This window comes from Lynx rufus, unplaced genomic scaffold (genome assembly GCF_022079265.1).
Source record: "Lynx rufus isolate CCGP_SWC_20201006 ecotype Redwood Valley unplaced genomic scaffold, mLynRuf1.p SCAF_6, whole genome shotgun sequence".
Classification (NCBI taxonomy): domain Eukaryota; kingdom Metazoa; phylum Chordata; class Mammalia; order Carnivora; family Felidae; genus Lynx; species Lynx rufus.
Window position 1 is genome coordinate 68,438,520 of NW_025814878.1, and position 15,708 is coordinate 68,454,227.

The following is a 15,708-nucleotide window of genomic DNA, read 5'->3' on the forward strand; positions in this document are numbered from 1 at the left end:
AAGGACAATACAGGGATGCCCACTCTCACTACTGCTATTTAACATAGTACTGGAAGTCCTGGCCTCAACAATAAGACAATATAAAGAAGTAACAGGCATCCAAATCAGCAAGGAAGAAGTAAAACTGTGACATGACATGATACTGTATATAGAAAACCAGAAAGATTCCACCAAAATACTGCTGAAACTGATAAATGAATTCAGTACAGTGGCGGGATACAAAATCAACACATAGAAATCTGTACCTTTTTATATAATAATAATGAAGCAGCAGGAAAAGAAATTAAGGAATCAATCCCATTTACAATTGCACCAAAAACAATAAAATACCTAGGAATAAATCTAACCAAAGACATGAAAGACCTATACTCTGAAAACTATAAAACACTAATGAAAGAAATTGAAGACGACATAAAGAAATGGAAAGACATTCCATGCTCATGGGTTGGAAAAAACAAATATTGTTAAAATGTCTCTACTATCCAAAGCAATGTACACATTTAATGCAATTGCTATCAAAATACCCCCAGCATTTTCAGAGCTAGAAAAAACAGTCCTAAATATGTATGGAACCACAAAAGACCCTGAATAGCCAAAGGAACCTTGAAAAAGAAAAGCAGAGCTGGAGGCATCACAATTCCAGACTTCAAGTTATATTACAAAGCTGTAATAATCAAAACACTATGGTGCTGGCACAAAAATAGATACATGGATCAATGGGATAGAATAGAAAACTCAGAAATGAACCCACAATTGTATGGTTAATCTTTGACAAAGTAGGAAAGAATATCCAATGGGAAAAAGTCTCTTCAACAAATGGTGTTGGGAAAACTGGACAGCAACATACAAAAGAATGAAAATGGACCACTTTCTTACACCATACACAAAAATAAATTCAAAATGGATTAAAGACCTAAATGTGAGACCTGAAGCCATAAATATCCTAGGAGGAAATACAGGCAGTAACTTCTTTGACAGCTGTAGAAACTGCTTTCTAGATATGTCTCCTGAGGCAAGGGAAACAAAAGCAAAAATAAATTATTGGGACTACATCAAAATAAAAAAGCCTCTGCATAGAAAAGGAAACAACAAGACAAAAATGCAGCCTATGGAATGGGAGAAGATATTTGCAAATGACATATCTGATAAAGGGTTAGTATAAAACTCCATATGCCCCCAAATTAATAATTCAATTAACAGTGGGCAGAAGACATGAATAGACATTTTTCCAAAGAAGGCTTTTCTTTTTTGTAACACTAGTGCCTGACTTAAGCTTTGATTGTGGAGGCATCCACTTCAAAGATGGGTATATCAAATAAATACATTATTCTACACAGGAGTAAATAAAGAGTCAGTCCCTAATCCTTTTGTTTTAAAGATCTTTGGTTGATTTCAGGATAATCTACCATTTAGGCCACTTTTTTTCTCTTCCTGAGCTGAAATTCATGCTCTTATGTTTTAAATTCACCAGTAAGGAGTGAGCTCATGAAACCCTAGGTCCCCACCCTCAACCCCAATAAAAGCAGAACCCTAGGCCCATGTGCTCACACTCCCCCTCCCCCCACTGCAGCCCCCAAACCTTGCTGTGTGGCCTCACGTGTGCCATACATGTTTCAGCACCTGTGACTAACAAACCTTTTTTCCTCTCAAAGTTTCCTGATGTTTATTGCCAAAGGACATCTTGCAGTCACAGTCTGGTCCAGCCACAATATTGGTTATTGATAGAATGAGACTAGCACAAAACATTTGTAAATGATATATTTTTCAAAATTTCATTTCCAAATATTTGTTCTAAACATACAGGCAAACAATTTTTATACATTGTCCCAAAGATATTGCTAAGTTTCACTTATCTATAGATTCTTTTGAATGTTCAGTATAAGCAATAAAGTTACATGTGCATAATGATAGTTTTATTATTTTTAAATACTTATTAATTTTATTTCTTTGTTTAGCCTTATTGTATTGGCTACAACTTCCAGTATAATACTGAGAAGAAGTAATGGTAATGGACATTATCTCATACTCAAACTCAGGAAGGGAACTTCCAATCTGTTTTTAAAAAAAATGTTTGTAAGTTTCTCAGGATCCACATATGAGTGAAAACATATGGTATCTGTCTTTGACTGACTTATTTCACTTAGCATAATACCCTCCAGTTCCATCCACGTTGCTACAAAAGGCCGTATTTCATTCTTTCTCATTGCCAAGTAGTATTCCATTGTATATATAACCACATCTCCTTTGTCCATTCATCAGTTGATGGACATTTAGGCTCTTTCCATAATTTGGCTATTATTGAAAGTGCTGCTATAAACATTGGGGTACAAGTGCCCCTATGCATCAACACTCCTATATCCTTTGGGTAGATTTCTAGCAGTGCTATTGCTGGGTCATAGGGTAGATCTATTTTTAATTTTTTGAGGAAACTTCATGCTGTTTTCCAGAGTGGCTGCACCAGTTTGCATTCCCACCAACAGTGCAAGAGGGTTCCCGTTTCTCCACATCCTCTCCAGCATCTATAGTCTCCTGATTTATTCATTTTAGCCACTCTGACTGGCGTGAGGTGGTATCTCAGTGTGGTTTTGATTTGTATTTCCCTGATGAGAAGTGACGTTGAGCATCTTTTCATGTGTCTTTTGGCCATCTGGATGTCTCCTTTAGAGAAGAGTCCATTCATGTCTTCTCATTTCTTCACTGGATTATTTGTTTTTCAGGTGTGGAGTTTGGTGAGTTCTTTATAGATTTTACTAGCCCTTTATCAGAGATGTCATTTGCAAATATCTTTTCCCATTCCGTTGCTTGCCTTTTAGTTTTGTTGATTGTTGCCTTTGCAGTGCAGAAGCTTTTTATCTTGATGAGGTCCCAATAGTTCATTTTTGCTTTTAATTTCCTTGCCTTTGGAGATGTGTCAAATAAGAAATTGCTGCGGCTGAGGTCAGAGAGGTTTTTTCCCACTTTCTCCTCTAGGGTTTTGATGGTTTCCTGTCTCACAGTCAGGTCCTTCATCCATTTTGTGTTTATTTTTGTGAATGGCGTAAGAAAGTGGTCTAGTTTCATTCTTCTGATGTTGCTGTCCAGTTTTCCTAGCACCATTTATTAAAGAGACTGTCTTTTTTCCATTGGATACTTTTTCCTGCTTTGTCCAAGATTAGTTGGCCATACATTTGTGGGTCCAATTCTGGAGTCTCTATTCTATTCCCTTGGTCTATGTGTCTGTTTTTGTGCCAATACCATACTGTCTTGATGATTACAGCTTTGTAGTAGAGGCTAAAGTCTGGGATTGTGATGCCTCTTGCTTTGGTTTTCTTCTTCAATATTACTTTGGCTATTTGGGGTCTTTTGTGGTTCCATACAAATTTTAGGATTGCTTGTTCTAGCTTTGGGAAGAATGCTGGTGCAATTTTGATTGGGATTGCATTGAATGTGTAGATTGCTTTGGGTAGTATTGACATTTTAACAATATTTATTCTTCCAATCCATGAGCACGGAATGTTTTTCCATTTCTTTGTATCTTCCTCAATTTCCTTCATAAACTTTCTATAGTTTTCACTCATATGTGGATCCCGAGAAACTTAACAGAAGACCAGGGGGGAAGGGGAGGGGGGAAAAAGTTACAGAGAGGGAAGGAGGCAAACCATAAGACACTCTTAAATTCTGACAACAAACTGAGGGTTGATGGGGGCTGGGGGAGAGGGGAAAGTGGGTGATGGGCATTGAGGAGGGCACCTGTTGGGATGAACACTGGGTGTTGTATGGAAGCCAGTTTAACAATAAATTATCGTAAAAAATAAAAATATAAATATAATTTTTTAAAACTTATTATTATTTTTTAATGTTTGTTTATTTCTGAGCAAGAGACAGAGAGCACAAGTGAGGGAGGGGCAGAGAGAGAAGGAGACACAGAATCCAAGGCAGGCTCCAGGCTCTGAGCTGTCAGCACAGAGCCTGATGTGGGCCAGAATCCACCAACCGTGAGATCATGACCTGAGCTGAAGTCGGAGGCTCAACCCACCGAACCACCCATGCGCCCCAGGAACTTCCAACCTTTATTGAAGGAGATTTTCTTGGGTCTTTGTTTTTGAGACAGATTTCTATTTCTATTTGGTAGGAGATTTTTTTTTTTTAACTCGTGAGTGAGTTTTGATTTTGTCAAATGCTTTTTCTGCATCTAATTTCATGATTATGTGCCTTTCCCATTTATTCTCTTAATTCTAATAATAGTCTGTTAATTTCTCTTTTATTCTGTAATCTACTTTATTGAAGACCTATTTATATATTATAAAATGCATTCATTTTAAGTACATTTTGATGAGTTCTGACAAATTTATACCCCAAGTAACCAACACCATAATCAAGATATAAACTGTTTCTTTCATTCCTTTCTCCTGTCAGTTTCCCTTAAGTTGTACCCTGAGCAATCACTGATCTGCTTTCTGTCATTATAGAATAGATTTATCATTCTTTTCTAGAGTTTCTTTTTTATTTTAAGTTTATTGATTTATTTTGAGAAAGGGATACAGAGAGTGTGTGTGAGTGGGGAGGGGTAGAGAGAGAGGGAGAGACAGCGAATCCCAAGAAGGCTGCTCACTGTCAGAGTGGAGCCTGACTTGGGGCTTGAACCTAGGAACCATGAGATCCTGACCTGAGCTGAAATAAAGAGCCGCTTAACTGACTGAGCCACGCAGGCACTTCCCATCATTTCTAGCGTTTCATGTGATGGAATTATGTGATGTGTGTTGCATCTGTTGCCCAGAATAATGTTTTTGAAATTCATCCTTTTTGTTGCCTCTTCAGCATTTCATTCTCTTTTCATATCTAGATGATAGTTCTTTGTATAAATATAGCACAGCTTGTTTATTCATTTACCTGTCCATGAACGTTTGCAGTTTTGAGCTATTATGAACAAGAATAGAAAGGACTTAGGGAAATTATGGTTTCCAAAGCAACAGCAATTCAGCCTTGCTATGATTACAGAACTATCAATAATATAAAAATTGTTCTTATGTTGTACACCTAAAATTGATATAACATTGTATGTTAATTATACTTCATATATGTGTGTGTGTGTGTGTGTGTGTGTGTGTGTGTGTAAAATCTTACACATATTTATGTGTACATTAGGGACAATTACCCTATGTAATTATGATTACTGCTAGAATTTAAGTTCCATGAGAGCAGGGATGGAGGGAAGTGATTGCAGTCTGTTTTGTTCACTGTGTATCTTAAATGCCTATAACATAATAGGTGCACATTAAATATTGAGTGAATTAATGAAATTACTTTGCAGAATTTTGCATTTTTTTCCTGTCTCAAATTTATATTCTGTATCAAAGTTAAATTAGTGCATTTTATTTTATAATTTTAAGAGAAAAAAATAGAAGAGTGGTTAGAATTGAATATGTGATGAGAATAAGCCACTCAATCTTAAATTTATTTTATTTTTTTATGGGAGGACCAGAAATGAAAGTTTTTAATTTCAGTATTCCTAGGTTAAACTTTTCATGATTGATTAACTTTCTAAATGTCATTGATGTATTGAAATCAGTTTTATCCATTTATTATTGTCAATGTAATCTTTCTAGGCCAGAGCACTTTTAAATCCACGTGTATTTATCTTCTGGGGCTTTCTATGTTCTCTTACTATTGTGTGTATTATCAGACAAGGAAAATGTCAAAAGTCTCATCTTATAGCAAACATACTTACAGTTTACAAAGGTTTACAAAGATAAAAATCAGGAACAGGAATAGAAAGAAGAGATAGGGTCTATTGAATTTATCTTTAAGCCGTTATCTGAATTCTTATTTCCTAGGTCCTGGATGTACAGAGTTAGAGTTTTAAGCAGATGTTGTTCATATGAGATATAATGAATTTCCTCAGGTGATACAAATTGGTTGGAAATGAATTGTAACATACTTTCATTTTATTATGTGTGCATGAGTATGTGCGTGTGTGTGGCCTAAGGAAAATAGTTAAAGGTAAGTTCTTTCTTTAGATTTAATTTGTTTGAATGAATAAGCTTTCATTGAAGTTTTAATTAAACTTTTAATTTTGAGATAATTGTATGTGGGAGATGCAGGAGAGAAGCATCAAAGGAAAAGACTTTAAAAGGGAAGGGCTGGAGAAGGTGCAAGGCCTTAGGACATGTTTACATAGCTGAACAGGGCTGCAGCTCATAAGGAACGCCCAGAGCCATTAACATTGTCCAGGGCTGGATCCTCCTTCACACCTGACCCTTCCTAGTGTTATAGAGACCAATTAACTTGAAATTGAACCTTGAAAAGCTAAACCATTAGATTGATTCACACACTTGCTTAGCTGACTTTATGCACTTAGTCTTTAGCAATTATCCTGATAAAAAAAAGCTTCATTCTGGAGTCGGGGCCTCATCCTGACTAGAGTATGAGGACCTTCACTTAACTGCACTTTGTGGACTTATCTTTTGCGACTCCGGCCATACTCCCTGCAACAATTTTAGATTCAAATGTGTTTGTAAAAAAATAATAGAGGTCCTGTGTACCCTTACCAAGATTCCACCAATACTAATATCTTGAAAAACCATAGTACAATTTAACAACCAGGATATTGACATTGATACAATCAAGATAGAAACATTGACATCACCACCAAGATCCCTCATGTCACTCTTTTATAGCCACAATCACTTCCCTCCTTATTTCTAGTAAACACTAATCTGTTTTCCATTGCTATAGTCTTATCTTCTCATGAATGTTACATAAATGGAATGACACAGGATGTGACCTTTTGGGACTGGCTTCTCCCAGTCAGCATAATTTTCTAGAGATTCCACTGAGTTATTGCACATATCAATAGTTCATTACTTTTGACTGCCAAGTAGAATTCTATGGTATTATTGTAAATAATTTGTTTAATCACTCAGCCATCGAAGAATATCTAAATTATTTCAGTTTTTGGCTGTTATAAATAAACCTACTATAAACATTTGTACATAGATTTTTGCATGAACATAAGTCTTCATTTCTCTGGGACAAATGCCCAGAAGTGCAATTGCTGGTGCATAGGATAGTTGCATGTTTAGTTTTTAAAGAGATTGCCAAACCATTTCCCAGAGTAGCTGTATCATTTTATCCTTCCACCAGAAATGTATGAATGATACAATTTCTTCACATCCTCACTAGCACTGAAGTCACTATTTTTTTTAAATTTTTTAATGTTTATTTATATTTGAGAGAGAGAGAGAGAGAGTGAGCAGGGGAAGGGCAGAGAGAGAGAGAGAGACAGAGACAGAATCTGAAGCAGGCTCCAGGCTCAGAGCCATCAGCACAGAGCCCGATGTGAGGCTCGAACCCACAAGCTGTGAGATCATGACCTGAGCCGAAGTCCGATGCCCAACCTACTAAGCCACCCAGGCACCCCTAAAGTCACTATTTTTTTATTTTAACCATTCTAATATATATGTAGCAGTATCTCGTTGTGGTTTTAATTTACAGTTCCCTAATAGTAATATTGAACATCTTTTTACATGCTTGTTATCTTTGTATCTTTGATGAAATGGCTCTTCTCATCTTTTGCTCACATCTAATTGGATTGTTTCCTTTTCCCCACTTTTTCAGTTTTATGAGCTTGTTAATTTCAAATTTCAATTTTGTGATGTATATTAGAAATTAATTGATTTTTGTATATTATCCTTGTACCCTGTGACCTTGAAAGAATTACTTATTAGTTCTAAGAGTTTCATTTTGTTTTTAGAGGGGGAGGGTTCATCTGATTTTCTATATAGACAAACATGTCATCTGCAGATAAAGAACTACAAATAGTTTTGACAGTTTATACTACATCAGACAATATTATATTTTACTTCAACTGTCAATAAAACTGCACTTTTATTTCTTCATATAAGTATTTATATATATAAGTATATATATACATATATATGTATATATATGTGTATATATATACTATTTCTTCATTCTTGTCTTATTATGTTGAGCTAGGACTTTCAGTATGATGTATGATAGGAGAGGTGAGAGGGGCCATCCTTGCCCTGTTAATGCTCTCAGGAAGAAAGAGTCCAATTTCATACCATTAAGTAGTATAGCTATAGGTTTTATGAATGTTCTTTATAAAGTTGAAGGATTCCATCTCCTCCTTCCTAAGTTTTTAAAAATTTTTTGTTTATTTATTTTTGAGAGAGAGAGAGAGAAAGAGAGAGAGACAGAGCACAAAGTAGAGAGAGAGGGAGACACAGAATTCAAAGCAGGCTCCAGGCTCTGAGCTGTCAGCACAGAGCCTGATGCGGGCTTGAATGGACGAACCGCGAGATCATGACCTGAACCGAAGTTGGATGCTTAACAGACTGAGCCACCCAGGCGCACCTCTCCAGCCTTTTTTTAAAAATCATGAATGAGTGTGGCATTTTACCATATACTTTTCTGCATCGATTTATTTGATCATATGATTTTGCTTTTTTAGCTTCTTGATGGGGTGCAATAAATGAATTGATTTTTTAAATATTGAACTAGACTTGTTTGCATATTTGGAATAAACACCACTTCATTGTGCTGTATAATTCTTTTTATGTGTTTTAGGTTACATTAGCTACAATTTTGAAAATTTTCCATCCTTGTTCATGAGAGACAATAGTCTGTACTTTGCTTTTTTGTAACATTTAACAAGTTTTGGTGTTGGGATAATACTGGCTCCATAGATTGAGTTCAGAAGTGTTACCTTTGCTTCTATTTTCTGTAGGAAACTATAGAGAATTTATGTCACTTACTCTTTAAATGTTTTATAGAATTTACCAATGAAATCAAAGAACCTGGTGCTTAATTTTTGGGAAAGTGATTATTGATTCATTTTCTTTATTAGATATAGACATTCAGATTGTCCATTTCTCCTTGTGTAATTTTGGTAGTTTATATCTTAAGCAATTAGTCCATTTCATCTGAGTTATCAAATTTGTGGACATACAGTTGTTCACAGTATTCCTTTATTATCTTCTTAATGTATTTTTTTCCTCTCAATGTTTTTTAATGATATCAGTAGTGATGACTTTGCTTTCCTTTCTGATATTGGTATTTGTGTCCTCTATCAACCTAAGACAGTAAAGACAAGAAAAGGAAATAAAAGACATTCAAATTAGGAAGGAGGAAATAAAGTTGTTCCTATTTGAAGACTATATGTCTGTCTACATAGAAAACTCCAAGGAATTTACAAAAAATCTCTTAGAGCTAATAAGTAATAAGTGATTTCAGGAAGGTCATAGGATATGGCTCAATATGCAAAAACCAATAGCATTTCTACATACTAGTAGTGAAAACATAATCACTGAAATTGAAGATATAATACCATTTACATTTGCTCAAGAGGTGAGAAAAGAAACATTTGAGTAAATCTAACAAAACCTGTGTAGGACTTCCCCGCTGAAAACTATATCAGATAGTGTTATATTTTGTTTCAATTATAAAACATATTTTTAAAAATTCAAGAAAAGTTTTAAAAAGCCTATTTCACTTACCTGTATTTTTGTTACTTGATTTTTCTTTCTTCCTGATCTTCCAAGGTTCCTTATTTTTTTTTCTTTTCTATATAGTTCTATAGAACTCCCTTTTACCATTCTTTTGTGTTGATGCTTATAACAAATTCTCCTTCCCTTATTTGAGAATGTCTTGATTTCTCCTTCATTCCCATGGAATACTTTGCTGTCTATAGGATTCTGAGATAACCTCTTTTCTTTTAGTATATGAAAAATATTGAACCACTTCCTTTTGGTCTTCATGGTCACTGATAAGAAATCTGCTGTTACTCAAATTGTTTTTTACCTAAAGGTAAGGTGTTTTCCTCTGGCTGTCAAGACTTTTTCTTTGTCTTTGGTTTTCAGAAATTTAATTATATATTTTGTAGGATTTGGTTTCTTTGAGTTTATCCTGTGTGGTACTTTCTCACTTTCTTGAATCTATATATTTGTATCTGTTGCCAAATTTTCAGAAGTTTTCAGCAATTATTTCTTTGAGTATATTTTTCAGTCCACTCTCTTTTCCCCCCATTTCTGGATCTCCAAAGACACAAATATTAGATCTATTATAGTCCCATAGGTGCCTGAGGCTTTATTCATTTTGTTTTTCAGTCTCTTTGTCCTCTGTTGTTCTGATTAAGTAATTTCTGTTGTTCCAATTTCCAGTTTGTTGATTCTTTCCTCTATGCTCTCCAGAGCACACTTGCTCTTGAGTACTTCCACTGTACTTTTCATTTCAGTTATTTTATTTTTGAGTTTTAAATTTTTCACTTGATTCTTCTTTATATCTCCTCTTTCTTTATTTCCCCCCAGCTATACTGAAATATAATTGATTTGTAGCTATCTTCTCTTTTTTATTGAAATTTTCTTGATCCTCACTGAAGCTTTCTATTTTTTCATTTGTTTCACATATTTATAATTGCTCATTGAAGCATTTTATCATGGCTGCTATAAAAATCTTTGTCAGATAATTCTAAGACCTCTGTCATTTGGTGTTGACATCTATTAGTTGCCTTTTTAATTCAGTTTGAAATCTTCCTGGCTCTTGGAATTATGATTGTTTTTTACTGAAACCTGAACTACTGGGGTATAATATTGTGAGTGTCTGGATCTTAAAGAAATCTCCTGTTTCAAAACTGTGAATTTCTGATACTACTCTGGTGGGAGAAAACGGGGTGCTACTTTATTGCTGCTAGATGGAAGTAGAAGTACATCCTTACTGCTGAGTTGGTTTGAGAGTTTCAGATACCCACATGGTCTCCACTGACAGTGCAATAGGTGTGGTTTTATTACTGTGTGCCAATATGAAAGCCCTGATTCTCAACTTGGTCTCCTCTGACACAACAACAGCGGAAATGAGGGTATCTTGTTTTGTTGAGAGGCAGGCTGTGGAGGTTCTGGATCTCTTTTGAACTTCTCTGACATCACACTGGTGGGGACGTTGGGAGCTCTGTTATAGTCTTGCAGAGGTGGAAGTCTAGGCTTCCCATTTGGCTTTTTTTGGTGTGAGTGGGGATGGAGCCACAGTTTATTCGGTGGTGTTTAGCTAGAGTAGGTTGTTATTCTTTAAAAGATTTCTCTGTAGGTAAGCTGCCCTTTGCCTGGTCCTTGGGCTGGAGAGAACAACATTTTATTAGGGATTTTTGATCTGCATTTCTGGGTTACCAGCTTCTCTGGCTTCATGTCTGGGATAATATGAGGCAAAAAGAAAACCCCAGGGAACTCATCGCCACGTAACTCCTAAGATCCTGAGGTCCCTAGCCAATCTGCCTTCTTCTCTCCACCTTTCAGAGTGTTCTTATGTTTATTTTGTATACATACCTAGGGTTTCTATTTGTACTCACTGACAGTAATAGGGAAAAGATGTCTACTCCATCTTCCTGGAAGCAGAAGTCTCCACTCAGTCTTGACTCTGTGAAAAACACTGGTGCTTGGGGATTGTAGAGATGAAATAAACTATGGTTTATGTGTACAAAGATTTTTCCATCTTGTTGAAATACCACCTTATAAACACCCAAGTGTTATCCATGGCAAGTTATAATCAGTGCTATAACTGAAGTCCAGAAGATGTGAGATCAAAGGTAATATTTCATAAAATTGAAAGCCTTTAGCTAAGACAGAGGAATCCCAGGCAGGTCTGTCCCTAAATTGTGTGAGGCCCTGGAGAAATACATTTTGTGAGACCTCTGGCTATACAAGCCATTTGATATAAAATTTATTATAAAATTCATTAGTACATGTAACGTACAGTGACTTATAAATAAAGATTTAGAAAAATGAATACATAAGAGGTACTTAGATGTTTATTTATTGTCCAGTCAGTGCACATAAATATTCTTCATGGTGTCTAAGTCCCTTATTTTTCCGTTCAGGTCCAGGAAACATCTTGTTCTTTATTATCAAATCTTCCATTCCTCACTCATTTCATATCTTCCCACTTCAAGAAAAAATGAACAATAATTTGTTCCAGTTCATGGTAAATTTTTCCATCTGGAATTTTATTGTGCAAATACAGAACACATCTTCCAACTCTTTGGTCTCTTGAACTATTTAGGTTGTAATAACTAAATGTCTGGACTATGATATATTTCAGTGTCTGATCATACTGCTACCTTCCAAACACTACCAGTAAGGCGAATAGGTAAGGACAGAGTGAGAAGAGCAATTTCATTTGCAATGTTGGTCTCAGAATGCCATCACTGTATTGACTGGTGGCTGAAAAGAACATTAGTTGGAAAGGTCTATAGGCTTTGCAGAGCAATGGTTTTGAAAGCCCTCAAAGAATATAGGAGTAGTTACCCCAAGGACTCACTGAGTAATGGCATACAGCCTCTAGAAGGGATGAAGTGACTGCCTTGGGTGCCAACGGCAGGAGGTGCACGGTGTAAAGAATGCTTGCAGCTACCCTTACCACCCTTCAGTATTATAGACAGGAGGTAGCACTGTGGTTGGAAAATGAAAAAGTAATAGTCAAAATATAAGTCCACAAACATGGTTCAGTCCAAAAGGTCAGCAGTAGACAATTTATGGATCACAACTTTGAACTCATCCTATGTCTACTGTGAGTGAGTTACCCAAATCATCATGCTAGGGCCATTTTGATGCCTATTCTTGAATGACCCTGCAAAATAAGAACCATGCTGAACAATAAAAGCAATCTTCCTATCAGACTTCCTCCTGGAGAGTTGGGGCCAAGTATGTGGGCCTGGGACAACTCCAAATCCTCATGCATTAGAGCTTTCTAGGACATCTTCTTGACCCTCTGTGTAGAGTAGAAAGATAGACAGAGTCTTAGAGACAAAACAAAGTAATGAAGCTCATGTGGTTCCCAGTCCAGGATCAGGACCCCCTTGTCTTTGGACAAGTCACTGAAATTTATTAGATCTTCTTCTCATCATCTGTAAGGTGAAGTAATTGACTCAATGACCTATATAAATCTCTATAATCTATATATTTATGGTAAAGTAGACATAATAAAGTATATGTAAAAATAGTATAGGCATGAAGACATTTTCAGAAAAAAAAAATAGTAAATTAATTTTAAAAGTCCCAACCTTCTTGACACTTAGAAATCAAATTGAGTCTTACTTCCAGTTAGTCAGTTTTTGTTTTCTGCCCCTCATTGGTGGGTTGAGTGGAGGTAAGGATAAAGCTGTGGAATGAACACTCCAGAATCTGGGTTTGGGAGAACTTGCTGTTGGCAGATTATACATCTACCTTTGTGCTGAATTTTAAGCACAGTGTCAAAGAGAAGGACCCCAATTTGCTTGGAATTTACCTAAAGTAAGGAATAAAGTCCTAAGACTTAAATTGCAAAGCTTCTAGAGAGAGAATAAAATTTATTCTGTTTTCCAAAGTCAACAAAATCCCTACTATGAGATAGGTAATTTGAGCCACTTAGCCTGCTGCCCTGAGTTCATCTAACTTTCCTTAGTTGGACTCAAAGTTCAGAAACAACTTTCTGATTAGGGTCTGACTTTCTTGTAGATTTGCCCTCAAGGTGAATCAATTTAACAAATTGGCTCTTTAGTTCTTTGCTTCAGTCTTGGAAAACTTGGTTAATCTGTGGCAGCCCCTGAGAAACAGTATTACCCTAAGAATGTTGACAGATTCAGCTTACAAGCCTGCAAGTTTGAAGTTTCATGCCTGGGTCATAGTAAATTCATTAAGGTTATAAATATCAATGGTGCAGCCTCTCAGAACTAGATTTGTTTAGCAAGCAGACACCCTCACTCCATTGCCAGAAGTTCCAGCCATTTAATTCTGGTGCTAATTTCTACAGTGGCAAGATAAATTTTGATACTACTAATCTTAGCCCTCAAATATGCAATCCTCCAGTTGGACGTTTCCATGAAATTTATAAAATCATAGATATATACTTCAAATATTTCTAACACTTACAATGTTGTGATTCTAGAGTCACAAACACTAATGTTAGAGAGGAGGCATCATAGGACCAGGCCCTGGGTATATGGTCTTCCTTTTTCTGCGGAGAAAGCATGGCCTATAAACTCTTGTCTGTGAACTTCAAAGATCCAAGATTCACAGACCAGAGTTGATAAGCCATACTTTGCCATTAACAAATGGTACCATCCTGAGAAAATTACTTATAGGTCTAATTTACCTGGATAAAATAAAGAGGTAGGAATAAATGATCTTATAAGGTCTTTATACCTGCTAGTTTCTATTAATCTCTATTAAACCCATAAATGGGAAGAAGAAAAAAGGAATATATTTGTTTATGTTCCTAGAGGATTATTACTGGCATTCACATAGTACTGGATATGAGGAATAGTTGTATCAGATTTGCTTTTCTATACTCCTCTACTCTATGGAATATTACCCTCAGTTATTCAGTTACATGAATGAGTTTTAGATAATGTCTGAGTCCTTTGATTTTGGATGCAAAGTTTTGAGTGTATGTGCATGTTTTTTTGGAGAGTGCCAGCATTTTTTTTTGTTTTTTTTTGTTTTTTTTAATCAAGCTTCAAAGGGTTTAAAACCCCTGTACATACAAAGGTAAGTTAGGAACTAATTTCCTGGATTGAATCCTATCAATTTAGCATTCCAATTAATTTCTAAATCTTTAGACATAAATGGTTCCAATTAAGAGGGAACAATTATGGGGCGCCTGGGTGGCTCAGTGGGTTAAGCCTCTGACTTCAGCTCAGGTCACGATCTCATGGTCCGTGAGTTGGAGCCCCGCGTCGGGCTCTGGGCTGATGGCTCAGAGCCTGGAGCCTGCTTCCGATTCTGTGTCTCCCTCTCTCTCTCTGCTCCTCCCCCGTTCAAGCTCTGTCTCTGTCTGTCTCAAAAAGAAATAAACGTTAAAAAAAATTAAAAAAAAAAGAGGGAACAATTATATGCTTAAGTAAATCATCTTTTCATGTAGGCATGGAAGAAAACAATTGTCAAGATATTTCTGTTATAGTTATATTATTATTAATAATCATTAGGTGTTATCAAGTTAATTTTTCATTTCATAAAAAGTCTATAGAGAAAGCAGTCAAGTAGAAACAGTTATTTCATGCAAGTTTGTATTTGTTTTCAAATAATGAGAAGGAAAACACTTAATGAGAGACTTTTCTTTGGAAAAATATTATATTTCACAAAATAATTTATAAGCATATAAATTTAAATCAGCTGAGATTTAAATAACAAAGAAACATAAACCTAAAGAAAATAAATGATTACAAAATAATTAACCACTCAGCTATTTAGTTCCTGTAAGATATTAGGCTTCATATGATGAAAATCTTTACTGTTTGAAATAAATGTCAGCCTAACAGAGGACAGATTTTAAAGCATCAAAATTTATTTCAAGACATATGATGAACTTATCTATAGTAAGAAATTAAACTTCATTATAAAGATAATTATCAATATAATATCAAAATTTGTGAAATCTATGAATTTCAGAAAAGCATAGTTCTTCAAAAGTGAATTAATGGAGCATGAAAAGTAGAGAAATTTCCTTCTTTCTAGCCCAGTAGCATTTTGGACAAGTATAATGTATCATTTCTAAGAGTTTAGATTATTAAAATTGCTATTCGTATCATGTTCATATAAAGGCAGAGAGTGCCTCTACAATAATTTTAGCCAAACCAACATATCCCTAACATCACTAATTTCACCAACAAAAAATTGTTTCTAACATCTATGATACTAATTGACAAAAGCTATATTGTTAAATGGAGATTTAAAAAATAAA